The sequence below is a fragment of the Somniosus microcephalus genome, chromosome 20, assembly GCF_052327205.1.
Source record: "Somniosus microcephalus isolate GS21.2 chromosome 20, FLI_Smic_1.0, whole genome shotgun sequence".
Taxonomy (NCBI): Eukaryota; Metazoa; Chordata; class Chondrichthyes; order Squaliformes; family Somniosidae; genus Somniosus; species Somniosus microcephalus.
The window spans coordinates 69,745,100-69,771,758 of record NC_141006.1 but is presented as its reverse complement, the minus strand read 5'-3'; the positions used below and the strand labels follow the sequence as shown (position 1 = coordinate 69,771,758).

General features: G+C 47.6%; 1 protein-coding gene across 3 annotated transcripts in view; it reads right to left on the bottom strand.

Annotated features, from left to right (window-relative positions):
* Window positions 1-26,659, bottom strand: part of LOC147103388 (uncharacterized) — a 465,903-nt gene that overhangs the window by 222,619 nt on the left and 216,625 nt on the right. The window contains exon 1 of one of the 3 annotated variants that reach the window (XM_085962947.1): window positions 20,981-21,140. The exons of the other annotated variants lie outside the window; for them this stretch is intronic. The gene's annotated coding sequence lies outside the window, so the exon portion shown is untranslated. Of the gene's footprint in view, window positions 1-20,980; window positions 21,141-26,659 lie in introns of those variants that run through there. 3 annotated transcript variants of the gene reach the window in all.

The following is a 26,659-nucleotide window of genomic DNA, read 5'->3' as shown; positions in this document are numbered from 1 at the left end:
CAACAACTTACATGCATGCAGTGCGTTTAACATCGAAAAACCTCCAAAGGTGCTTCTGAGAGGCATGGGGAAAAAACCGACGCCAAGCCAAAGGAAAAATCAGGAAGGGTGACCAAAAACTTGGCCAAAGAAGTGGGATTTAAGGAGGGTTCTGGAGGGGGAGGAGTTTAGGTGGGAATTGCAGAGTGTGAGGGCTAGGGGCTGAAGGCCCAGTGGCCAATGGTGGGGCGAAGGGAGGGGGGATGCACAGGAGGAGCAGAGAGTTGGGAGTGGGGCGAGCTTGTAGGGCTGGAGGAGGTAACAGAGAAACAGAGGGTGTAGGCCATTGAGAAGTTTATATGCAAGGGTGATAGTTTTAAATTTGAGTTACTGGGAGACTGGGATGCCAATGTAGGCCAGCAAGGACAGGCGTCATAGTCGAGTGCGACTTGATGTGAGATAGGATATGGTAGTAGAGCTGCGGATGAGCTGAAGTTTAGGCAGGGTAGAGGATGGGAAGCCAGTCAGCAGAGCGTTGCGGTAATCGAGTCTGAACGTAACGTAGCCTTGATTGAGCGATTTGGCAGGAGAACATCTACTTAATCTGACTGCTGCCATCGCCACTAATAATGCTGCCACCAGCAATGCTGTTATGTAACAGAAACACTGCTGGTGTTGCCTCAGGAGCATCACCTCGGGAGCTGGGCTTTGACTGCTTCTCTGACAGTGGATGGTGTTATGATCTCTGGCCCTGGGGAGGCTGATCTCTCAGACCCGCCATAAAGGCGAACATGCAGTTCAGTGACAGATATGTTGCAATGTTCCAAGGCCAAACCTGTTTTGCACTGATGCAAGCTGTGCACCCTAGCTGCACGGCAAAATGCAGGAATGACGTATGAGGAGAGATTGGGTCGATTAGGCTTATATTCGCTAGAGTTTAGAAGAATGAGAGGGGATCTCATTGAAACTTATAAAATTCTAACAGGACTAGACAGACTGGATGCAGGAAGGATGTTCCCGATAGCGGGGGAGTCGAGAACCAGGGGTCACAGTCTAAGGATAAGAGGCAAGCCATTTAGGACTGAGATGAGGAGGAATTTCTTCACCCAGAGAGTGGTGAACCTGTGGAATTCTCTACCACACAAGGCAGTGGAGGCCAATTCATTAAATATATTCAAGAAGGAGTTGGATATATTTCTTATGGCTAAAGGGATCAAGGGATATGGGGAGAAAGCAGGGACAGGGTACTGAATTTGGATGATCAGCCATGATCTCATTAAATGGCGGAACAGGCTCGAGGGGCCGAATGGCCTACTTCTGCTCCTATCTTCTATGTTTCTATGCTTCGATCGATTGATATAATAAACTACTGCTGAAGCTCCACAGCTCCAAGTGGTAGAATCACCTTTAAACCTGGAGTTTGGTGAGTGTCCGTGCTATGGTCAGATGGAGAGTGGCAATGCACTTTCGCGTTTGGCAGTGCTCAGCAAGTCGGTTGTGAAAAGCTCCTGATACTCCCAGTCACCTGTCAAAGGCTCGAACCTTTGCTTCTCAGTCGCTAATGATTGAGGGACCATCATTTGGGAGAAAGGCAAACTGGGTTTCGTCAGAATCGAGGTGGCTTGAACATGATATGAAAGAAAAAAAAGAAAGAGTTGCATTTATATTGCATCTTTCACGACCTCTGGACGTCCCAAAGCGGTTTACAGCCAATGAAGTACTTTTTCAGTGCAGTCGCTGTTGTAATGTAGGAGACATACAAGCCAATTTACGCACAGCAAGCTCCCACAAACAGCAATGTAATAATGACCAGATAATCTGTCTTAGTGATGTTGATTGAGGGATAAATATTGGCCCAGGACACTGGGGAGAACTCCCCTGCTCTTCTACGAAATAATGGCCGTGGGATCTTTTATGTCCACCTGAGAGAGCAGGCGGGGCCTCGGTTAAATATCTCATCCAAAAGACGGCACCTCTGACAGTGCAGCAGTTCCTCAGCACTGCACTGGAGTGTCAGCCTAGATTTATGTGCTCAAGTCTCTGGAAGTGGGACTTGAACCCACGACCCTTTGACCCAGAGGCGAGAGTGCTGCCCACTGAGCCCCGGCTGATGTGCCTGACTGTGGCAGACCGGATAATCTGATACCAGAAGTAGGCAGATCTGCAGGACTCGAGCACATTGTTGATGATTGACTAGCTAGTCCAGCTAAGTAATGGAACCTGAAAGAGTAAGTCTATCACTGGGAGCTGGAATCTTCCCACATGCAAGCCAAAGCCTGTCGCGTTGTCCTGACTGGACATGCAGCTGGAAGCTGTGGTTAAACGCCAGCTGTAACTCTGCACACACTTGGTCGGCCATAAACCTTGGCTCTTGTCAGCCTGCGCCTATGCACTCTAGGCTCGGGCAAATGGGATATATCTACAAGAGAAAGCATTCACTCCAAACTCAACCTGTGTACATTTCTGAGTATTTTGGTTTGCACATCAGTGAACTGGAAAAAATATAGAAATAATAGTGACATGAATCTTGTCATTCATGTGGGAAATGACTATGAAATAATACTGGGCGGCCTGCTGGTGGCGCTGTCCAGGGAGAGTATAAATACTCGGGCATGGGCCCAGCTTGCTCAGAACATTCTTTAACAGGAACTAGTGAAGGACACAACTAGACCTCCATGTTGTAAAGCAGTTGATTAAAGCTTTGTTTAGTGCTTAGACCAAGTGCCTAGTAGTTTTCTTATGTCAAATAGTAAATATTCGGACAACCTTGTAGGGGGAGTGGGTGTAAGTTGGAGTTTGGTGGAGGGGAGATAATTCCACAGAGCACAGAACTCCAGATTCTCTGCCCTGTGTGTCAGCCATGGCTCAGTGGGCAGCACTCTCGCTCTCGCCTCTGACTCAGAAGGTTGTGGGTTCAAAGTTCCACTCCAGGGACTTGAACACAAAAATCCAGGCTGACGCTCCCAGTGCAGTGCCGAGGGAGTGCTGCACCGTCAGAGGGGCCGTCTTTCGGATGAGACATTAAACCGAGGCCCATTCTCTTCTCTCAGGTGGACGTAAAAGATCCCATGGCACTATTTCGAAGAAGAGCAGGAGAGTTATCCCTGGTGTCCTGGGGCCAATACTTATCCTTAAATCAGCATCACTAAAACAAATGATCTGGTCATTATCACATTGTTGTTTGTGGGAGCTTGCTATGCGCAAATTGGCTGCTGCGTTTCCTTCATTACAACAGTGACTCCACTTCAAAAAGTACTTCATTGGTTGTAAAGTGCTTTGGGACGTCTGGTGGTTGTGAAAGGCGCTATATAAAGGCAAGTCTTTCTTATATGGTAAGTATTTGGATAACATTGTAGGGGGAGGAGAGATAATTCCACAGAGCACAGAACTCCAGATACTCCGCCATGTCATCAGAAAGCAGGCCAAATAGAGGCCAGGTGCAGGGAGGGAAGAGGTGGAAAATGTTCTTTCACACTTCCTAACACAAGCAGAGCTGGCAGAAGCCTGGGAGCAGGTTGCCTGCCTACCCTCTCAGCCTGGAAGTAATGTCGAACCTGGCACGGGCTTATAGATGGGAAGGAAAATTAACAAGAATGAAGCGTTTCCCACGCAGCCTGTTAGATTGAGTGAATCATAAAACTATGTAAGTGTTCATTTCGAATGCACTGCTAATCTGCATTTTAAAGTATTTGTTTTATTTTTCCCATATTGCATCAAGAGCTTTTCAGTCATTTAACTTCCATTTAGAGCTCTTGTTCCTGAAGGAGGAGACTCTTGTTGGGTTACGGTCCCACGGGCGAGGACAAGCCTCTGATACCTCCCCCGCATGATCATTCTTCATGTGCGATTTTAGGTCGTTTAATGTTGAGCAGGCCATCCAACCACCAAGGCTGTCACAGCCACGCACAATCTTATCCTCACCCGCCCCCCACCCAGGTCTTTTCGAGCAGGGTCACTGGATAGCGATCGCAGGCACGGGCTTTGGGTCCTCAGGTGTGTCCAAACCAATTAAAGCTCCCCTATTGCCGACCGCAGCTGAGGTCAGGGATGGAAGCTGGGACATTCTGACCTGTGTGGTTCAGTTACACAGCCACTGAACCATCAACGGAGCCTTGTCAGCGATAGCTCAGTGGGCAGCGCTCTTGCCTTGGAGTCAGAAGGTTGTGGGTTCACAGTCCCCACTCCAGGGACTTGAGCACAAAATTCTAGGCTGACACTCCAGTGCAGCACTGAGGGAAGTGCTACAACAACACCAACTTGTATTTATAAAGCACCTCTAACGTGGTAAAACGTCCCAAGGCGCATCACAGGAGTATTATAAGACAAGAATTTGACACCGAGCCACATAAGGAGAAATTAGGGCAGTTGACCAAAAGCTTGGTCAAAGAGGTAGGTTTTAAGGAGCATCTTAAAGGAGGAAAGAGAGGTAGCGAGGCGGAGAGGTTTAGGCAGGGAATTCCTAGAGCTTAGGTCCTAGTCAACAGAAGGCACGGCCATCAATGGTTGAGCGATTATAATCAAGGATCCTCAAGAGGGCAGAATTAGAGAAGCGCAGATATCTCAAGGGGTTGTCAGACTGAAGGAGATTACAGAGATACGGAGGGGCGAGGCCATGGAGGGATTTGAAAACAAGGATGAGAATTTTGAAATCGAGGCGCTGCTTAACCGGGAGCCAATGTAGGTCAGCGAGCACAGGTGTGATGGGTGAACGGGACGTGGTGCGAGTTAGGACACGGGCAGCCGAGTTTTGGAAGATCTCAAGTTTACGTAGGGTGGAATGTGGGAGGCCAGCCAGGGGTGCGTTGGAATAGTCAAGTCTAGAGGTAAAAAAGGCATGGATGAGGGTTTCAGCAGCAGATGAGCTGAGGCAAGGGCGGAGGTGGAAATAGGCGGTTTTAGTTCTGCACTGTCAGAGTGGCCATCTTTCTGAGGTCCCGTCTGCTCTCTCAGGTGGACGTAAAAGATCCCGTGGCACTATTTCGAAGAAGAGCAGGGGAGTTCTCCCCGGTGTCCTGGGGCCAATATTTATCCCTCAATCAACAGAACAAAAACAGATTATCTGGTCATTATCACACTGCTGTTTGTGGGAGCTTGCTGTGCGCAAATTGGCTGCCGCGTTTCCTACATTACAACAGTAACTACACTTCAATAGTACTTCATTGTCTATAAAGCGCTTTGAGACATCCAGTGCTCACGAAAGGCGCTATATAAATGCAAGTCTTTTAGATGATTGGTAGACGTAAGAATGACCATTATTTATTGACTCATGATGGATGCACAAGGAAAGCTCTGAGATTATTGAAGAGAGCGATTCTCTGCAATGTTTGAATTCAGTTATCCTTGGCTGCTTGGGTGGAAAGGGTTAAAACTCTTTGCCTCTTGAAGGACAGAGTTCCAGGAATGAGTGAGCGATAGACAAAAAACACAGGCTTCAGGGCACAGCAGTGGGAGTAAAGTAACTATTGGGAGAGGTCGGATCTGAGGACAGGCCCAGGGTTAGAAGTAGAATAGCCATGGGGGACTGGAGAATAAATCCCGCCCCCCAGAACAGCAGCAAACACAGGAAATAAATGTTGCAAGAAGTCACTGAGACATGCAAAACTCACACCAGGATTGGAACTGTGCCCGCACGCTCGAGCTATATAAAGTAATAGGGATTCAGTGCGGAAAATCAAAGTGATTGGGAAGCAAAAGCAATTTTGAATACTAATAGGGCAGTTAATAATAAGCTGCAGGAGGACAGACACTGACTATGTGGTGAGTTTTGAATTGATTGTATGCTTTTGCTGGTTTTATATGCATTTTGGCTTCTGCTCACTGTCAGAAACTAAGTTGTTATCAAGGAGACTACAGAAATTCTTGTAACTTCATGAGCTTCACAGCAGTCTCTTGGGTGTGTTCATTGTGTTTAAACAAAGGTGTATTCACACATGCCAGAGCAAACACCTGTGAGAGAGCTGTTAACTGATATGGATCGCTTCTTTCAAATAATGCCTTTGTTACTGGCCCCAGACGAAACAGTCACCCATAGTATTCAAATAGTCCGAATTAGCCTAGCTATTCCACCATTTGTTCTTTATTAAGAAATGAAAGAATACATTTCAGCCCTCTCCTCCGTCCCACTGGTTTTATCAACATGGATAGTTTAAAAACAAAGTCAATCTCCCATGATGTTGCCCACAAGAAAAAGGTAGTTTCGGTATTCATGTTAAGCAGAGTTAGAGGGCAGAGGATAATTGTAACAAGAGGGGGAGGGATAAAAGATGGTAGTGGAACAGGGAAGTGGAGTGGAAAGGAGGGAGGGAGGGAGGTGTAGAGAGGAGAGGAGGGGAGGGGAAGTGGGGAGGGTGTTCAATTCTTCAATGGACTGCCATAGAGTCATAACGGCACCGAAGGAGGCCATTCGGCCCATCGAGTCCATGCCGGCTCTCTGTAGAGCAATCCAGTCAGTCCCATTCCCCCGCTCTATCCCCGTAGCCCTGCAAGTTTATTTCCCTCAAGTGCCTATCCAGTCTCCCCTTGAAAACATTGAGTGTCTCCGCTTCCACCACTTCCGTCGGCAGCGAGTTCCAGGTCCTCACCACTCGCTGCGTAAAAAAGTTTTTCCTCACGCCCCCCCTGTATCCCGTGCCCAAAACCTTAAATCTGTGTCTCCTAGTCCTTGTACCATCAACTAGTGGGAACAGCCTTTCCCCGTCTAGCCTATCCAAACCCGTCATAATCTTGTACACCTCTATCAAATCACCCCTCAACATCCTTTGCTCTAATGAAAACAAATCCAGCTTCTCCAACCTGTCCTTGTAGCTAAGGCCCCCATCCCTTGAACCATTCTGGTAAATCTCCTCTGCATCCTCTCAAGGGCCTTTATATCCTTTGTTGGGTATGGGAATCCTTTGAATGGGGTGGCGGGGGGGGAGGTGGGGGCAGAATGTAGTCTGTGCTTGGGTCAGACCTGTAAAATTCTAGGGTACCATTCTGGGAGTGTGTGCCTGGGGTAAAGGATGCAAAATTGCCTCAATGGCTGGATTGGCATGGCTGTTGGGTGGATGACTGGTGGGACAGGGGTCGGTGGGGCCTTGAGCTGGAAGGTTGGTGGGACAGTCAGGCTGAAGTGCCAGGTGGTCGGGAGAGCAGGGATTGACATGGAACAGACGATCGGCGGGTTTGGTGGGGCTGTGGCTCGAGACTGACCCTGTAAACGACCTCAGTGCATGGGGTGCAAACAGAGCAGGAGAATCCGATGAGATTTCTGATCAGAGGCAAAAATCTGTTTCAGCCTAATCCAGGAAATGGAGGGTGTGAGAAAGTGATTTGCTTCTCTGGTGTGGGGAAAGGCACTCTACTGGCTACAATAGTTACACTGGTGGTGCCTTTTATGGTTAACATTACATGACAGCTCTTTCGACAGTGTTAGCTGTGGCTCAGTGGGTAGCACACTTGTCTTTGAGTCCGAAGGTTGTGGGTTCAAGTCCTGCGCCAGAGACTTGAATACATAAATCCAGGCTGACACTCCAATGCAGTACTGAGGGAGCGCTGCACTGCCGGAGGTGCTGTCTTTCAGATGAGGTGTTAAACCGAGGCCCCGTCTGCTTTCTCAGTGGGTGTAAAAGATCCCATGGCACTATTTCGAAGAAGAGCAGGGGAGTTATCCCTGGTGTCCTGGCCAATATTTATTCCTCAACCAACATAACTAAAAACAGATGATCTGGCCATTATCTCATTGCTGTTTGTGGGAGCTTGCTGTGTGCAAATTGGCTGCCGCGTTTCCCACATTACAACAGTGACTCCACTTCAAACAGTACTTCATTGGCTGTAAAGCGCTTTGAGACGTCCAGTGGTTGTGAAAGGTGCTACAGTATATAAATGCAAGTCTTTCTTTATTAACCCATTGGGAATAAATGGGTTAATGCCGCTGTCAAAATAGCTGAAAAAGCAATTCTACAGACTTGAGTATATTTGGCACGAAACTGGCTTAATCGTCTAATCATCCGATCCGGCTGGACCGTATCAAGCTTAACCAAGTCTCGCTCTGTTCTGCCAAAAACCATCCATTGCTATGAATCATCCTTCGAACAGGGCATTTCGAGGTGTCCTCTCTGCCAGACCTGGAGGATTCTGATTTGACAATGCTAGAATATTGCGCCATGAATAATGTGGAGAATTCCATTCTTTTTCTGCCTGATCAGCAGTTGCAACAAGAACCATTTGTGAAGTATATCTCTGGTATAGTAAAAAAAAACTGACATTTATGTCGTGCTTTCGATGTGCTCTTAACATCCCAAAGCAGTTCACAGTCAGACGTACTTTTTGAAGTGCAGTCACTGTTACAATATAGTTAAACGACGCATGTAAAATGCTGAGTCTCCTCTCCTCTCAAAATGCATTGCCAGTGGGAGAACCCATTTTAAAAAGTGTCAGGCCTGGAGTTTCCGTCAGTGCAATTCTTCCCGAAATTGGCCAACACAGTGCGAAGGAGTGAGGAATTTTAAGTGCAAATTTACAGCTGGCGCAAATCCAGACTTTCTTTTGCGGCAGTTTAAAAAAAAAATCCCGCGGGAAGCCGGCCCCGCCCACAAAACTGGCCACGCCCCCGATCAAATTAATCACCCTGCAGAGTCCCCGCTAATTCCACCTGTTTGCGGGCCTAAGGTTAAGATTTGGTGGGGGGGGGGGGGGCACGAGGCAAGTTGTAAAAGCTTTTGAATATATATTTTTTAAGAAGCTCACGACTGTATAACTAGCAAATGGTTCTGTGCAGTTTTTTTTAACGTCATTTTCGGTTATTTAAAATCGGGTAACTCACAGGTGGTGGACTAGACACTCTGATTAAAATGCTTATCTTTTGTGATAAACCCATTTTCAGCTGTATTACTAAAACTGCACCAGGTTACCGCTCTTAAATATATCAAGACATATTTTCAAAGCAAAACATTAAACAAAATATATTACGTTCTATAAGGCGGCTGATTGCGCTGGTTCATGGCAGGTTTTACATGCGGCGATATGCAAATAAGTTTGAGCGGAAACTTGAGAAAAAACACTTCTCAAAACCAGCGGAATTTTGGGTGCAATTTGCACCCGGATCGCCGATTGTGCCCAAAGCAGAAATTCTACCCTTCAATGTTTACTTGCAGGACCATTTATGCTCGTAGGTTGTGCTTTTATAGGTTTTCACAATAGAAAGACTTGCATTTCTACAGCGCCTTTCACAAACACCAGACGTCCACCTGAGAGGGCAGACGGGGCCTCGGTTTATCGTCTCATCTGAGAGAAATTGATATACATGTGTTGTGTTTGCAGGGTGGTATCCCCCAATTTGGGGTTTTCCTTGCGGATAGCGCACAATGATGGGCTGTAATTACTGCAGTGGATAGTGTTTATTTGGAGCACCTGAATGGCATGTAGTTCCACACGTGTTCCCTCTATTTCTGTTACCCAAAAACTTTTCATTTTTCCATCTATTCAAGGTTGCCATGCTCACACATTGGGCATTTTTCCCAACGTCTGCATACATTTAAGAAGAAATTTTGGTTTTGCACTGCAGTTAGCTCAGTCAGTGTGGTAAACCACTTTTATCGTTCACTATCGTTACACTATGGTTATCACTGTTTATATCGTTACACTATGGTTATCACTGTTTACACTGTTGTATCACTACACAAGGTCACCTCTTGTCACGCTGTTATACCTGGGCTGACCACAGCTGACTCCGCCCATGACTCCGCCTGCTTGCCCAGGTATAAAGGTGGTCGACTGGCTGGTATTCCTCCTTGTTGGACCCGATCACCCACAAGGGTGGGCTCTGTTATTTAGCCAATAAAAACCTATAGTTACCACCTTAACTCGTCGCTTTTCATTGGATGAATTGATAGGTATATCAATTTTATTGGCTAAATTTTGAAATGAGTGGATCGGAGCAGCCAAACGACCAGCCAAACGGCCAGCTACAACAGCCACAGCAGCCGGCCTGGCTGCGAGCCCTCCGACCGCCGTACCTGGATCTAAACCCACAGGCAGCGAACTCAGCCCTCGACTTCAAACACTGGCTGAGCTGTTTCGAATCCTACCTGGGAGAATCCGGCGTGCCTCCGGGATCCAGACTAAGAGTTCTGACCGCCCAAGTGAGCCCTAAAGTATTTGCAATCATCCAGGACCTTACTACATACGAGGATGCCCTCAACCTGCTGAACGAGCAGTACCGGAGCCCGGTAAACTCTATGTACGCCAGACATCTCCTAAGATCCCGCTCGCAACAGCCAGGAGAGTCTGTAGATGAATTTTTACGGGCGCTACAAACACTCGGCAGGGACTGTGACTTTAAAGCTGTAACGGCTGCAGAAAATACTGAAGGGAATATCCGCGATGCCTTCGTGAAAGGCCTTCAGTCCGACTACTCACGGCAAAGACTGCTCAAATCAAAGGACCTCGACCTGAATACAACTGCAGCCCTCGCTCGCTCTCTGGAAGTGGCCCATCGGGACCTCGAGGCGTATTCCAGGTACTGTGCTGCGCGACCCTGGGACTCCGGCCCGACCCCGGCCGCAATACCCCTCGCACCGCCGCCTCTGGGACCTACCTCAGCGTCGGCGTCCCAGAACCGATCGGGACTGCCACCCCCGGTACCGGCTGCAACATTGGAGCCCCGCGATCGGGCCGCCGGCTGCTTCTTCTGTAGTCAGGCGAAACACCCGAGGATGCGCTGCCCTGCAAGAAATGCGACTTGCTCCGATTGCCACAAGAAAGGCCACTTCGCTAAGGCCTGCAGGGGGAGAGCCACAGACGCCAGCAGTGCCTCATGTGAGTTGTGGGGGCGGCCATCTTTCATCAAGGCCACAGATGCCAGTATCCCCTCGTGTGAGTTGTGGGGGCGGCCATCTTCTCCGCCATTTTATTCAACCTCGTGGGCGCCGCCATTTTGTCCACCACACTCGACCGCCACCTTGTCTCCAGACCCGACCACCGCCTCACCCGCAGACTACAGCAGCTCGCTCAGCCATACACTAGCCTCTGTCACACTGGACCAAGCTCGCCCGCATCACCTGTCCAAGTCCATGATGGACATCAAAGTAAACGGCCACGCCACGACCTGCCTGTTCGACAGCGGAAGCACGGAGAGTTTCATCCATCCAGACACGGTGAGCCACTACTCCCTCACTGTCCGGCCAACGCGCAACCGGATCTCGATGGCGTCGAGGTCCCATTCTACAGACATCAGCGGCTACTGTGTTGTGACCCTGTCGGTTAGGGGCACGGAGTATAAAAATTTTAAACTCCTCGTCCTGCCCCAGCTCTGCGCTGCCGTCCTACTAGGGCTGGACTTCCAATCCCACCTTCAAAGTGTCACTTTGGCATACGGTGGACCCCTCCCCCCACTCACAGTCGACAACCAGCAGCCTTTAAACCGCCCACCGCATACCACCTACGGCCTATCCACCCTCAAGGTCCCGCCCCCCTCCCTGTTCGCTAACCTCACCCGCGACTGTAAACCCGTCGCCACCAAGAGCAGGCGGTACAGCGCCGGGGACAGAGCTTTTATTAGCTCTGAGGTGCAGCGTCTCCTGAAGGAGGGCATCATCGAGAGGAGCAACAGCCTCTGGCGTGCCCAGGTCGTAGTCGTTAAGACCGGCAATAAAAACCACCTGGTCATCGACTACAGCCAAACCATAAACCGGTACACCCAGCTGGACGCATACCCCCTTCCCCGCATATCTGATATGGTCAATCAGATTGCACAGTACCGGGTATTCTCCACCATCGACCTTAAGTCGGCCTATCACCAACTCCCTATCCACCCTGAGGACCGCCAGTATACCGCCTTCGAGGCGAATGGCCGCCTCTACCACTTCCTTAGGGTTCCCTTCGGCGTCACCAACGGGGTTTCGGTCTTCCAAAGGGAGATGGACCGGATGGTTGACCAGAACGGGCTGCAGGCCACGTTCCCTTATCTAGATAACATCACCATCTGCGGCCGCGACCGGCAGGACCACGATGTTAATCTGGAGAAATTCCTCCGTACGGCCGAACGGCTGAACCTCACTTACAATAAGGAGAAATGTGTGTTTAACACCTCGCGTCTCGCCACCCTCGGCTGCGTAGTAGAGAACGGGGTCATCGGCCCCAACCCCAAAAGAATGCGCCCCCTCATGGAGCTACCCCTCCCCCACTGTCCAAAGGCGCTGAAGAGAACCCTGGGGCTCTTCGCCTACTATGCCCAATGGGTGCCGAATTATGCGGACAAAGCCAGACCCCTCATGAAGTCCACCTCCTTCCCCCTGACGGCAGAAGCGTGCGCAGCCTTCTCCCTCATAAAGGGAGACATTGCTAAGGCCACAATGCACGCGGTGGATGAGTCTATCCCTTTCCAAGTGGAGAGCGATGCATCCGACTTCGCCCTAGCAGCAACCCTTAACCAGGCGGGGAGACCTGTGGCCTTCTTCTCAAGGACCCTCCAGGGCCCTGAGATCCGACACTCTTCGGTCGAGAAGGAGGCCCAGGCGATCGTGGAGGCAGTACGATGCTGGAGGCATTACCTGGCAGGCAAACGATTTACCCTCCTCACCGACCAGCGTTCAGTCGCTTTTATGTTTAATAACAAGCTGAGGGGCAAAATCAAGAACGACAAGATCTTGAGGTGGAGAATCGAGCTCTCCACCTATGATTATGATATCTTGTACCGACCTGGTAAACTGAACGAACCCCCAGATGCTCTATCACGAAGTACATGCGCCAACGCGCAAATTGATAGACTGCAGACCCTCCACAACGACCTCTGCCAACCCGGGGTCACCAGACTTTACCACTTCATTAAGGCCCGCAACCTGCCCTACTCCATCGAGGAGGTCAGGACCATGACCAGGAACTGCCAAACCTGTGCCGAATGCAAACCGCATTTCTTTAGGCCGGACAGAGCAAGCCTGATCAAGGCCACCCGCCCCTTCGAGCGCCTGAGCATCGACTTTAAGGGGCCCCTCCCGTCCTCTGACCGTAATGTGTACTTCCTCAACATCATTGATGAGTACTCCCGTTTCCCCTTTGCCTTCCCCTGCCCAGACATGACCAGTACCACAGTCATCAAATGCCTGAACGACCTCTTCGCCTTGTTCGGGTTCCCGAACTATATACATAGCGACCGGGGCTCATCCTTCATGAGCGAGGAACTTCGCCAGTTCCTACTAGCGAGAGGCATTGCTGCAAGCAGGACCACCAGCTACAACCCCCGAGGGAACGGCCAGGTGGAAAGAGAGAACGCGACTGTCTGGAAGGCTGTTCTCTTAGCCTTAAAGTCTAAGGGCCTGCCAACCTCTCGCTGGCAGGAAGTCCTCCCGGCAGTGCTGCATTCCATCCGGTCACTGCTTTGCACGGCCATTAACGCTACCCCCCATGAACGAATGTTTGTTTTCCCCAGGAAGTCGACTACGGGAACCTCGCTACCAACATGGCTGACTTCTCCGGGGCCCGTCTTGCTGCGAAAGCACGTGAGGGCCCATAAAACGGACCCCCTGGTCGAGAGGGTGGACCTCCTGCACGCCAACCCCCAGTACGCCTATGTGGCATACCCAGACGGGCGGGAGGACACAGTCTCCTTACGAGACCTTGCACCCTCGGGCACCCCTGAGACACCACCGTTACCCCCCACCACCCCCCCAAATCCACCCCAGGTAGACGGCATGCCGGAACCCCACGAGCCTTCGCCGACCACGCAGACACCAGCACTAACATCGGATACTGCATCACCGCCGCCGCTGCTGCGCCGATCAGAGAGACTTACGAGGCCTCCGGACAGACTGACATACCCGAACTGGTAGCACACTTCACCCCGCCGGACTCAAATCTAAACAAGGGGTGAATGTGGTAAACCACTTTTATCGTTCACTATCGTTACACTATGGTTATCACTGTTTATATCGTTACACTATGGTTATCACTGTTTACACTGTTGTATCACTACACAAGGTCACCTCTTGTCACGCTGTTATACCTGGGCTGACCACAGCTGACTCCGCCCATGACTCCGCCTGCTTGCCCAGGTATAAAGGTGGTCGACTGGCTGGTATTCCTCCTTGTTGGGCCCGATCACCCACGAGGGTGGGCTCTGTTATTTAGCCAATAAAAACCTATAGTTACCATCTTAACTCGTCGCTTTTCATTGGATGAATTGATAGGTATATCAGTCAGGTACAGAAGTTGGATCTGATTCAAGTGGGCAACAATTCGAAAAGCTTGAGGACAATTACAGGAATCCAGGGGCAGTTGGAACCTCCGAATGTAAAGGCCTCTTTAGCTCTATGAATGCTCAGATAAGATGCCTCGACCTCTGAGGAATATTGCTTAATATACCAATAAGATATAATGGCCTAGAAATTCAGTGCCCTTAGCGCCGATTTTGCGGCGCTAGAGGGCCTAGCGCTGCAATTGGCGCCGGCGCCTAAATTGCCTGGGGCCCTTCCGCCGCGGTAGACCGGTAGCGCTGCGCCGGCACCGATGACGTCATCGGTGTGCGCAGCGTCCCGGTTGCCATGCCGACGGGCCCCAGCGCCGAAATTCAGTTGCGGCCGCCTCGCCCGTGGCAGCCGCAACTAAGACTCTGGCAACAGAGTCCAATATGTTTTTGCGCCGGCGCATTAAAGGCCCCGCGGCGGCCGGCCGCTTTCCCGCCGGCCGCCTGGCCGCAGCTCCCTCCCCGGACTTCCCCCCGCCCCCCCCGGAACAGAAGCAAGCCCGGCACTTGTCCGAGGTGCCGGGCTCATTTTTAAAAAGATTTTCGCGGGCCGCGGCCGGGTGCAGGCAGCTCCTCCTTAAGGGAAGGAGGAGGCCTGCACTTCCCGAACCTGCCGCACCGCAGCGGGCGCCGCAGCGCCGGAATAGCGCCGAAATTCAGCGCGTTGCGCCAGTTTTCAGGCGCAAACAGCTCTCAGCAGCGCCGGCAGCCGTTTGGGCGCAGAACTATTGAATTTTGGGCCCGACCAGCGCGACTTAGCTCCGGCACTAACTTCCGGCGCTAAAGCCCTGGCTGCGCCAAAACTCAATTTCTAGGCCAATATCTTCATATGGCTAATCACAGACAGAAACCTATGTAATGCATAAATGTAAGAAGACATTTTGGTTTTGCAAGGCGGTTAACTCAGTCAGGTCAATAAATTGGATCTGATTGAAGTGGACAACAATTAAATAAGCCCTAAGCTCTGGAATTCCCTGCCTAAACCTCTCCGCCTCTCTACCTCTCTTTCCTCCTTTAAGACGCTCCTTAAAACCTACCTCTTTGACCAAGCTTTTGGTTATCTGCTCTAATATCTTCTTATGTGGCTCGGTGTCAAATTTTGTTTTATAACGCTCCTGTGGCGCGCCTTGGGGTGTTTTACTATGTTAAAGACACCATATAAATAGAAGTTGTTGTTGTTGTTGTTGTTGCTGAGGACAATTACGATGTTGATGCCTCACCCCTCCCTACCTCTGTAACCTTCTCCCGCCCTACAACCCTTAGAGCTCTGTGTTCCCCCAACTCAGGCTTCTTGTGAGTCTCCCACTTCCTTCAGCCATCTAGGCCATAAGCTCTGGAATTCCCTCCCCGAATCTCTTCACCTCCCTGCCTCTCGCCTCTTTTAAGACGCTGCTTAAAACCTACCTCTTTGACCAAGCGTTTGGTCACCTGTCCTCATTTCTCCTTCTTTGGCTCAATCAATTTCTGTCTGATTACGCTCCTCGGAAGTGCCTTGGTACGTTTTACTACATTAAAGGCACTATATAAATGCAAGTTGTTGTAGTTGTAATGGAATATCTATATAAAATCTTCATAAGACCACTATTGGAGTACGGTGTGCAGATTTGAGCTCCATACTAAAGGGTACAGTGCAGATTCACTGGGATGCTGCCTGGTATGAGGAAATACAAATACAAAATTAAAAAAATTGGGGCCTCTTTTGTTTAAACAAAGGAGAGTATCAGGTGACTTGATAGAGGTGTTGCTATTTGTGAAGAGATTGGACAGAGTAGATAATAACAGACTCTTTTTTCCACTGATTGAGGAGTCTAGAACAAGGAGGTATAGATATACAATAGGCCCCAAGCTCTGGAATTCCCTCCCTAAACCTCTCCGCCTCTCCGCCTCTCTTTCCTCCTTTAAGATGGCAAGCCTACATTTCGTTGTACTGCACTTGTGCACTAACAATGACAATAAAAGTTGATTTGATTTGATTTAAGACGCTCCTTAAAACCTACCTCTTTGACCAAGCTTTTGGTCACCTGCCCTAATTTCTCCCGATGTGGCTCGGTGTCAAACTTTTTGTCTTACAACACTCCTGTGAAGAACCTTGGGATGTTTTTACTACGATAAAGGCGCTATATAAATGCAAGTTATTGTTGTAAATGTAAAAGATTTAGGACAGAGAGCCGGAGAAATGTTTTTACAGAGAGGGTTGTGGGGCTGTGGGATACGCTACCAGAGTTAATGAGTGAAGCTGAGACGCTGTCAACATTTAGGAATAGATTAGATTGGTGATTGAAGGAAAGGGTATAAAAGAGATATGGGCATTTGGGATTAGGACTGTTGCTGGTGTGGCGGACAAACATCAGCATGGGCTGATTGGGCTGAGTGGCTTGTTTCTGTGTTACAATTTCTATTGATCCTCTGGGGTGGAAGTTCAAAGCTTTACCACTGGTTGACATTAAAATGTAAATTTACTGCACGCTTCACTCATACTCCAACTGCTATACTATGCTTGAGATTTTTCAGAAATCAAAATGGTGATTAATGTCAACCAGGCTTTGGAGATTTATACTCTGCTTTACTTCCTTAATGACTGCAGTAAGACTGCCAAGATCTTGTGACCCAAAATAGTCGTTAGAAAAGACTATTTGATCTGTCTGGAATTCAACTCAAGGCCCCAAGCTGGAAGGATAGTCTACATTATTTCTATTGCCTTCACTATGGAAGCTGCCAATGATTGCTTTTTGACAACAAACAAATGCAACCACCCTTAGTTTATGCTTTCCCCATCAGTGGGAGCCCACTCTTATTGATCGCACTTTATATATCCCGGAAGGCGTGAATAAAAATTTCAATGTTAGCCCCATGAACCAATCCTTTTCTGTCTATTGACAAAAGTTATATATAACGAGAGGGATTGCAAATGATAAAACCCCAGTCTTCACATTCCTCAGGGCCTCAGCCTACCCAATCTCTGCATACTCCTCCAGCCTTATTTCCCCTTCCATACCCTTAGGTCCTCCTCCTGTGTGTCTCCTCCCCACTTTGCCCCACCATTGGTAGCAGAGCCTTCAACCACCTCAGCCCTATTCTTTGGAACGCCCTCTCTAAACCTCTGCACCCCTCCACTCTTTCTTCGCCTTTAAATACAGGGAACTTTTGATTTACCGGCACCGAAATAACCGGAAATCTCGGTTAACCGGCAAAATTCAGGAGTAGGTTCATACTTCATATTACTTGCCTTCCTCCATCTGTTGCTGTGCAAGGGTGTGGCTGCAGCTGTTGCTAAGCTACAGAGATGCTTGTAACTTGTGGCCATTGTTCTGAACCTGTTGCTAAGCAACAGGGTTTGTTGCTTTATACAGAGCTCTCAGCTCTCGTATCTTTTACTATAGCGCTCGGTGATCCGGAATTTTTGATGAACTGGCACCACGTCGGTCCCGTTGGTGCCGGATAAAAAAAAGTTTCCTGTAAACTGCTCAGAATCGATTTTTTTGACCAAGATTTTGGTCACCCTGCTTCATTTTAGCTTGACACCATCCCCGATCTATTTCCATTGTCAACTGCCTTGGAACTTTTTTTTTATGTTAAAGGCGCTATATAAATGCAAGTTGTTTCTGGTTTCAAAACAAGCTAGCTGTCTCCTATTTTTGCTGTGTAGTAAATGCCATAATATAGGAATAGGCACTTCGGTTGTTGAACACCCTGCTGGAACATTATTTAGATTTAGATCAGGATGTTTCGATGGCAGTGGTGCTCCTTTAATTGGCCGGTTGAAAGGTTTGATTTATCTGCAGTAGTTGTTGCAATTACTGAAATGTTGCAAAAGCCAACAGCATTTGGGCTTGTTTCACACGTTGCATCATTTTTTACATAGTATTTACTGCACAGAAACAGGCCATTCGGCCTAATTAGTCCACGCTGGTGTTTCTGCTCCACACGAGCCTCCTCCCACCCCACTTCATCTAACCCCATCAACATATCCTTCTAGTCCTTTCTCCCTCATGTGTTTAACATAGAAACATAGAAGATAGGAGCAAGAGTAGGCCATTCGGCCCCTCGAGCCTGCTCCGCCATTCAATGCGATCATGGCTGATCATCCAAATTCAGTACCAGGTCCCTGCCTTTTCCCCATATCCCTTGACCCCTTTAGCCTTAAGAAATATATCTAACTCCGTCTTGAATATATTTAATGAATTGGCCTCTACTGCCTTCTGTGGTAGAGAATTCCACAGGTTCACCACTCTCTGGGTGAAGAAATTCCTCCTCATCTCAGTCCGAAATGGCTTACCCCTTATCCTTAGACTGTGACCCCTGGTTCTGGACTCCCTGGCCATCGGAAACATCCTTCCTGCATCTAGTCTGTCTAGCCCTGTTAGAATTTTATAAGTTTCAATGAGATCCCCTCTCATTCTTCTAAACTCCAGCGAGTATAAGCCCAATCGACCCAATCGCTCCTCGTACATCATTCCTGCCATCCCAGGTATCAGCCTGGAGAATCTTCGCTGCACTCCCGCCATGGCAAGAACATCCTTCTTCAGATAAGGCGACCAAAACTGCACACAATACTCAAGGTGTGGTCTCACCAAGGCCCTGTACAACTGCAGCAAGACATCCTCGCTCCTGTACTCGAATCCTCTCGCTATGTCCTTGTTCCTGTACTCGAACCCTTTATCTAGCTTCCCCTTAAATACATCTATACTATTCACCTCAACTACTTCTTGTGGTAGCGAGTTTCACATTCTCACCACTCTCTGGGTTTCGCCTGAATTCCCTATTGGATTTATTAGTGACTATCTTATATTTATGATTCCTAGTCCTGGTCTCCCCCACAATTGGAAACATCTTTATATCTACCTTATTGAAGACTTTCATAATCTTAAGACCCCTATCAGGTCACCCCTCAGTCTTCTCTTTTCTAGAAAAGAGCCCCAGCCTGTTCAGTCTTTCCTGATAGGTATAGCCTCTCAGTTCCGGTATCATTCTAATAAATCTTTTTTGGGCCTTCTCCAGTGCCTCTATATCCTTTTCAGAATACGGAAACTAGAACTGTTCATATATGCCCTCTAGCAGCTGGTGGGAATGACGCACGGCACTGCAAATTTTAAGTTATTATCGTGGAATTGTCATTTGGCAATTAAAATGTGGCTTTACCCTGTGCACTTATTCTATATCCTTTAATAACGAGTCTGAGGTCCAGTAATGGTGCCAGTGTCACATTACATGCACTTAACCAATCCTCATGATTCATATGTTAACTGAATTTGGACATTGTGGTCAGCGACTGGAAACATGCACCCGGTAACACTTTGAAAGCTCCTTTTTAGGTCCATTGCAGACTAACTCTATAATGACAATCATCTGAAGAAGGAACTTAGCCAACGTGTATATTGCATTTCAATCATAATAAAACAGTATTCCACTTTCTGTGACTGAGAACTGATTTTTGTTTAAACTTTCATGTAAGAATCGTGTAATTAGTTCAGCTTCTGATGGGGGCTTGTAATGACAGGTATCACGTGGTTTAATGTACAAGCCACATGTTAAGTACTGTAAAGAATAACATCACACTAAAACTATCACAACACACACAGGTTTAATTACAATTATATTTATGACTTGTTAACTTTGATTTGAAAAATTTAAAGTTCTGTTACTACATGTTTTTTTTGTTCTGGAGTGTTACCACAGTTTTGATCTAATCAAAAATCCCTCTCATGAATCATTTAACATAACCTACACTATAAAACGGCACTGGAGGGCTCTGACTCTTTAGTCTTAATTCAAACACGTTGCGCGTTTTGACAGAGGTACCCCGTGGCTCTCCGTAAATTCTAGCCACTGTTTCTCTTGCTGTCTCCAGCTTTCGTCCCCCGCTTTCCTGTGGATGCAGAAGTTGTGGTTGCACAGATGCCAGTCGTCCTTTGATACCTCGTTAAACTGGCCATTATTTACTGGTGAACAGTGACAGTGAGTGCCAGCGACTGTAGACGAAATCAGTTGGAGGACTGTGTGCAGATTTGGGCTCCATACTAAAGGATGCAGCACAGATTCAGTGGGATGCTGCCTGGTATGAGGAGATACAAATACAAAAATAAAAATGGAAAAATTGGGACCTCTTTTGTTAAAACAGAGGAGAGTAGGCGGTGATTTGATAGAATAGCAAAATACTGCGGATGCAGTGATTTGATAGAGTCTGACGCTCGCCTGACCGAGTGTCCACACCCTTGTACTTCCAGCTGGGCTTGCTGTATCACAATCAGTAAAAAAAAAATTGCATTTATACAGCGCCATTCACGACCTCAGGAGGTCCCAAATCGCTTTACAGCCAATGAAGTACTTTTTGAAGTGTAGTCACTGTTGTAACATAGGAAACACGGCAGCCAATTTGCGCACAGCAAGCTCCCACAAACGGCAATGTGATAATGGCCAGATCATCTGTTTTTAGTGACGTTGGTTGATGGATAAATACTGGCCAGGACAACAACTTTGGCTGGTTTTTTTTTCCTTCTCTAACCCAAAGAGGGTGGGGAGAGGAAACTGTGTCCAATTATAGTGGCCCAACTACCACTCTAGAGCTCAGATCAGCTAATTCAGCATAGACTGGAGCTCGAACCTCAGCCCTCCCTCCTCCTTAATCATCTACTTGGTTCAGAGACAGCGTGGGAGCCGCTTAAAAAAGATCAAAATTCGCCTAAAATGTTTTGTTGAGATTTAACCCTGCGCACGTGACGTAAAACTACAACATGTTTCTTCATATTTAAAAAGCATCATAATCCAAGAAGTTGCAAACCTTACCTTTCAGAAATATATTGAAGTAATAGCTGTGGCGTTCTTGGTAGCTAACCGTCTCCCTCCTCCCAGCGCTCGACAACAAGCAATGAGAAATCCCACCACCGCTTCGGAGGGATATTCCTCGCCCAAATTATTGTTCTACAACAACTGGGCAGGAGTTGAAAGAAAATGACAACATGTCTGAAAGAATATACTCCCTTAGCACTCCGCAAATACCAAGGAGTCTAGAATAACACTGGCTGGCATCCTTATGTGCAAAGCCATTAAAAAAAGACATGCTCTCACTGATACTGACCACACTTAGTCAATATCTAAAAAAAAAAGTTCTACCTTCTTGTGACTAATCGCCTGGATCTAAAGCTCCCTGTCAAAATTAAACATCATTGAATAGAATCTAAGACGATTTCATTTTCCACAGAATTCTTGATACGGTGAAAATGAACCGTCATCAAAATTGACGATGTGAGTGGCTTTCCGGCATCAAAGCCTTTCTAACTTTTGAACCAAGCATACCCAACAAAGCTGTCAACAGTATTACAAATTCCCAGTAGTCACCGTGACAAAGTTTAAGATCAATCAGCAGCATTTTTGGGTTCAAAGTCGGGATTGTAAAAAAAAAAGCATTCAGCAGATTTGATGTGCCATATTTTACCATTCATTTCTCATTTCTTTTTAAACCTGATGCCAAGCAGGTGGAATCTAAGATGGATGCCGGTGACTATTCAATTTTGTGGTTAGCAGTGTAGCTTTGAGACCATTCAACCAGTTATTGCTAAATTTGAGATTTCTGACCAACAATACCCATTGTGCCAATACCCAATGCAATCCAAAATGAGTAACAGCCGCCTCGTCCTCGCTGTTTGTTAATGAGGAAAGATTACAGAACCTTAGGCAGCCGGTTAAACGGTGACCTCGCTGAAATATTTGAATAGAAAATGGTCTGGATAAGGTCAACTCAGATCATCAATTCAAAGTTTACCAAGAAAGTAGGACCAGAGGACATAAATGGAAATGAGTGAAAAGCAAATTTGGAACCGGTATCCAAGAAAAACGTTTTTACTTAGAGTGGAAAGGTAACAGTGGAAAACATATTGGTGGGTTATTCACAATACAGTTAGATGCCATGTTCACTAGATTGTTCCCTGGGATGAGAGGGCTGTCATATGAGGAGAGATTGAGTAGATTGGGCCGATACTCTCTGGAGTTTAGAAGAATGAGAGGTGATCTCATTGAAATCTTATAAGATTCTGAAGGGGATTGTCAGGGTAGATGCTGAGGTTGTTTACCCTAGGGGGCATAGTCGCGTGATAAGGGGACGGCCATTTAAGACTGAGGTGAGGAGGAATTTCTTCACTCAGAGGGTTGTGAATCTTTGGCATTCTTTACCCCAGAGGGCTGTGGAGGCTCAGTCGTTGAGTATATTCAAGGCTGAGATCGATAGATTTTTGGATTCTAGGGGAATCAAGGGATATGGAGAACGGGCGGGAAAGTGGAGTTGAGGTCGAAGATCAGCCATGATCTTACTGAATGATGGAACAGGTTCCTAATTTTTATGTTCTTATGTTCTTATGTTCTTATGATGGGTATATACCAGATCAGGGCATCCAAGAAACAGTCCATAGGCCAAATGTCTGCCCATGAGCTCCTTTTGATCCAGCCTGTGATGTTCCTGCTGGTTCTGTGCTCAAAGCTAACTTCAGCAGCTTTAAATCTCCCCAGAGCCCAGGGATGGCAGCTCCCTGATTGGTGGATTGGGCATCGTCCGATTTTTAAAGGAGAAGTCAATATTCAATTTACTTCTGCATCTTACAATGAGAGGGAATTAGTTATTGAGGTTTTTTAATGAATTATTTTCGTCAGCAAAACAAATATCTCAGCTCAAGCTACGATCAATACCCCTTCGTGTCCTGTGTCTGGTTATAGACTTGGCAAATGGCAGCAAACTTCAGGCATAAACCTATAGGATTGAGTGATCCCGTAGGTTTATACATAGAGTTGCCACCATTTGCCAAGTCTGAAATCGGACATGGCACAAGATGGGATCATGGCTTAATGTGCCAGTCAAACTTGAGGTCTGTGTGGAGAATCGCAGGCTTTGTTCTACTGCTTCATGTCACAGTGCATTAGTGCAGCTGGACACTGCACTACTGTGAAGCATTTCCTAAAAAAAATTTGAACGCCAGTGCCTTGTGGCCACATTAAAAAAATTCCAACTCACATTAACATAGGGCTTCAGCCCGATTTGCGATATGTTTCTAGGCCATGTTTTCAGGTAGACTATGGCCATGTTCTCAGGTAGACTATGGCCATGTTCTCAGGTAGACTATGGCCACGTTCACAGGTAAAATATGGCCATGTTCAGAAGGTAGATTATGACCATGTTCACAGATAGACTATGGCCACATTCTCAGGTAGACTATGGCCATGTTCACAGGTAGACAATGGCCATGTTCTCAGGTAGACTATGGCCACATTCTCAGGTAGACTATGGCCATGTTCTCAGGTAGACTATGGCCATGTTCACAGGTAGACTATGGCCATGTTCTCAGGTAGACTATGGCCACGTTCACAGGTAGACTATGGCCACATTCTCAGGTAGACTATGGCCATGTTCACAGGTAGATTATGGCCATGTTCACAGGTAGACTATGGCCATGATCTCAGGTAGACTATGGCCATGTTCACAGGTAGACTATGGCCATGTTCTCAGGTAGATTATGGCCATGTTCACAGGTAGACTATGACCATGTTCACAGGTAGACTATTGCCATGTTCACAGGTAGACTATGGCCATGTTCACAGGTAGACTATGGCCATGTTCTCAGGTAGACTATGGCCACATTCACAGGTAGACTATGGCCATGTTCACAGGTAGACTATGGCCACATTCACAGGTAGACTATGGCAATGTTCTCAGGTAGATTATGGCCATGTTCTCAGGTAGACTATGGCCACGTTCCCAGGTAGACTATGGCCACATTCTCAGGTAGACTTTGGCCATGTTCTCAGGTAGACTATGGCCATGTTCTCAAGTAGACTATGGCCACGTTCACAGGTAGACTATGGCCATGTTCACAGGTAGACTATGGCCACGTTCTCAGGTAGACTATGGCCATGTTCTCAGGTAGACTATGGCCATGTTCACAGGTAGACTATGGCCATGTTCTCAGGTAGACTATGGCCATGTTCACAGGTAGACTATGGCCATGTTCTCAGGTAGATTATGGCCATGTTCACAGGTAGACTATGACCATGTTCACAGGTAGACTATTGCCATGTTCACAGGTAGACTATGGCCATGTTCACAGGTAGACTATGGCCATGTTCTCAGGTAGACTATGGCCACATTCACAGGTAGACTATGGCCATGTTCACAGGTAGACTATGGCCACATTCACAGGTAGACTATGGCGATGTTCTCAGGTAGATTATGGCCATGTTCTCAGGTAGACTATGGCCACATTCTCAGGTAGACTTTGGCCATGTTCTCAGGTAGACTATGGCCATGTTCTCAAGTAGACTATGGCCACGTTCACAGCTAGACTATGGCCATGTTCACAGGTAGACTATTGCCACATTCTCAGGTAGACTATGGCCATGTTCTCAGGTAGACTATGGCCATGTTCACAGGTAGACTATGGCCATGTTCTCAGGTAGACTATGGCCATGTTCACAGGTAGACTATGACCATGTTCACAGGTAGACTATTGCCATGTTCACAGGTAGACTATGGCCATGTTCACAGGTAGACTATGGCCATGTTCTCAGGTAGACTATGGCCACATTCACAGGTAGACTATGGCCATGTTCACAGGTAGACTATGGCCACATTCACAGGTAGACTATGGCGATGTTCTCAGGTAGATTATGGCCATGTTCTCAGGTAGACTATGGCCACGTTCCCAGGTAGACTATGGCCACATTCTCAGGTAGACTTTGGCCATGTTCTCAGGTAGACTATGGCCATGTTCTCAAGTAGACTATGGCCACGTTCACAGGTAGACTATGGCCATGTTCACAGGTAGACTATGGCCACGTTCTCAGGTAGACTATGGCCATGTTCTCAGGTAGACTATGGCCATGTTCACAGGTAGACTATGGCCATGTTCTCAGGTAGACTATGGCCATGTTCACAGGTAGACTATGGCCATGTTCTCAGGTAGACTATGGCCACGTTCACAGGTAGACTATGGCCATGTTCTCAGGTAGACTATGGCCACATTCTCAGGTAGACTTTGGCCATGTTCACAGGTAGACTAATGCCATGTTCACAGGTAGACTATGCCCATGTTCACAGGTAGACTATGGCCATGTTCTCAGGTAGACTATGACCATGTTCACAGGTAGACTATGGCCACGTTCACAAGTAGACTATGGCCATGTTCTCAGGTAGACTATGGCCATGTTCTCAGGTAGACTATGGCCACATTCACAGGTAGACTATGGCCATGTTCTCAGGTAGACTATGGCCACATTCTCAGGTAGACTATGGCCATGTTCACAGGTAGACTATGGCCATGTTCACAGGTAGACTATGGCCATGTTCACAGGTAGACTATGGCCATGTTCTCAGGTAGACTGTGGCCATGTTCTCAGGTAGACTATGGCCACGTTCACAGGTAGACTATGGCCATGTTCACAGGTAGACTCTGGCCATGTTCACAGGTAGACTATGGCCATGTTCTCAGGTAGACTATGGCCATGTTCACAGGTAGACAATGGCCATGTTCTCAGGTAGACTATGGCCACATTCTCAGGTAGACTATGGCCATGTTCTCAGGTAGACTATGGCCATGTTCTCAGGTAGACTATGGCCATGTTCTCAGGTAGACTATGGCCACGTTCACAGGTAGACTATGGCCACATTCTCAAGTAGACTATGGCCATGTTCACAGGTAGATTATGGCCATGTTCACAGGTAGACTATGGCCATGATCTCAGGTAGACTATGGCCATGTTCACAGGTAGACTATGGCCATGTTCTCAGGTAGACTATGGCAATGTTCACAGGTAGACTATGGTCATGTTCACAGGTAGACTATGGCCATGTTCACAGGTAGACTATGGCCATGTTCTCAGGTAGACTATGGCCATGTTCTCAGGTAGACTATGGCCATGTTCACAGGTAGACTATGGCCACATTCTCAGGTAGACTATGGCCATGTTCACAGGTAGACTATGGCCACGTTCTCAGGTAGACTATGGCCATGATCTCAGGTAGACTATGGCCATGTTCTCAGGTAGACTATGGCCATGTTCTCAGGTAGACTATGGCCATGTTCACAGGTAGACTATGGCCATGTTCACAGGTAGACTATGGCCATGTTCTCAGGTAGACTATGGCCATGTTCACAGGTAGACTATGGCCATGTTCTCAGGTAGATTATGGCCATGTTCACAGGTAGACTATGACCATGTTCACAGGTAGACTATTGCCATGTTCACAGGTAGACTATGGCCATGTTCACAGGTAGACTATGGCCATGTTCTCAGGTAGACTATGGCCACATTCACAGGTAGACTATGGCCATGTTCACAGGTAGACTATGGCCACATTCACAGGTAGACTATGGCGATGTTCTCAGGTAGATTATGGCCATGTTCTCAGGTAGACTATGGCCACATTCTCAGGTAGACTTTGGCCATGTTCTCAGGTAGACTATGGCCATGTTCTCAAGTAGA